The following is a 1,950-nucleotide window of genomic DNA, read 5'->3' on the forward strand; positions in this document are numbered from 1 at the left end:
GGTGTGTTAGAACGAGCCGTTTTAGGGGGGCGTGGCAGAGTCTTAACTTTGATAAAGAATATCTCTTTGGTTTTGAGACTTTAGTCTTTGCAACTTCAGGGATCTTATCTATGCACAATCAGCTTGTAACACTCCAAAGAGAAAGGAAAACTTGAAATCGCATCATATGACCCCTTTAAAGTATATTTTAGTTTACCATGAATTCTCGTCTGTATATTTGGCAGGATAACCATATTTTAAAGACAATAGAAGTAAATATAAAATTGCATATAAAGATGTGCTTAAGTCCTACTTAAGTGGGTCAAATATAATTCCATTTAATATATTATAATAATACTTAATATTTCAACTATAATACATTTTCATTTAATTGCAATCTCTTATACAGCTTAACATCAAAATTCCATGCCAAATATGTAACTATTGTTCAAAAATTGGCAGTGCCTTAAAACACAAAAATGATATAATACTGATTTTGATGTTAAAAATAAATGTGTAAATGAATTAATATATCGTTGATAAATCAGGTTTGGAAAAACAGTACATTGTTGGATTTCAGGGAAATAGAGGAAGTTGACTAGACAGCCTTTTTTTCCACAACGTTCCCAAACATTTATCCAAATACATAAACACACACACAATCACACCCACACACGCTTACCACAGAGCCAGTTTCAGAACTGTCATGCGTCTTATACATTTCCAATGAAAGAAATATATACCATATACTGGTAATGACCACAAAGAACAGTCAGACATTAGTAAGTAGTTTAATACAGAGTCAAGTAAAGGGTGAATGCGTGACTGCATTAGTAGGAGTTGGAGTGGTTTCCCATCATACAGCATGTCATGTTGAGTGACTGGGGTGGGGTTAATATCATTAACTCAAATGAAAACTAAAAGCATTCAAATACAAAATGATCAAACGCAAACTGATCCATAGACTGTAATCCAAATTCTCCCATTTCTCAAGAAATGAAGCCTGTGGAAAAGTTCAAAAGTCAACTAAGATGCATCCCTCTTAATGCTATCCAGAACAGCTGTCATCCATGTCTGTATTCAGTCATCTGTCTTGGCTCTTGCATTACTGTACAGGTGTCTGTAGTTGGCTCATGACACAAAAATTGATAGTAGTGGCCTATAATTGAAATGCAAGCAGCCTGTTGTACATGAGGTTGGTAAGTGATCTGTATATATAGATCAAGTCTAATGGTTTACTAAGATTGCGGGTAATCAAAGGATGCGAAGGATACACCTGATACATCCTTAAAAACAGGCCAAATGAAGGAAGCAAAAACAAAGACTGCTGCTATAAGGATCCTTCTATTTGAGACATCCTTCAAATAGCTTTATGGCAATGCCAGCTTTATGGCATTGCAGCCTAAATATGCAGACTTACTAGGATGCGTCCTTCCATTTGAGAAGCACCCCTGATGTTTTTTTTTTGATGCTTTGACGGCTCTGTAAAGCCAACCTTCTTTGTCCTAATGATTGGTTGAATATATTCAATGCCTGCATGCTATTGGTCAAACTACTTATCAGTCATTACCTTCAGCAGGTATGAAAACAACAGGAAAACAAAGCCGAAACCAGAAACAAGAGGACATAAATAATGGGTCTTATTCACCAAGAAAGAAAGAACAATTAAAAAACATGTTTGCTGTGAGTGATAAAAGGCTTTCTTTTCCATCTTTTCATCATTCATTAACCTTTTGAAATGTGACAAATACATGTTGTTCTCTCTTTTGTCATGTTCTTTTATAGAAAGGACTGCTGGTGAGAATGCTGTTCGCACTTTAGCCAAAAACAAAAAGCTTAACATCACCGGCCACTATAAAACCTGCTTTTAATACATCTAAGAATAGTGTTTTGGTGCTACAGTATCTCACAGAAGTGAGTACACCCCTCACATTTTTGTAAATATTTTATTATGTATTTTCATGTGACAAC

The sequence above is a fragment of the Sinocyclocheilus anshuiensis genome, unplaced genomic scaffold, assembly GCF_001515605.1.
Source record: "Sinocyclocheilus anshuiensis isolate Anshui unplaced genomic scaffold, SAMN03320099.WGS_v1.1 scaffold256, whole genome shotgun sequence".
NCBI lineage: Eukaryota > Metazoa > Chordata > Actinopteri > Cypriniformes > Cyprinidae > Sinocyclocheilus > Sinocyclocheilus anshuiensis.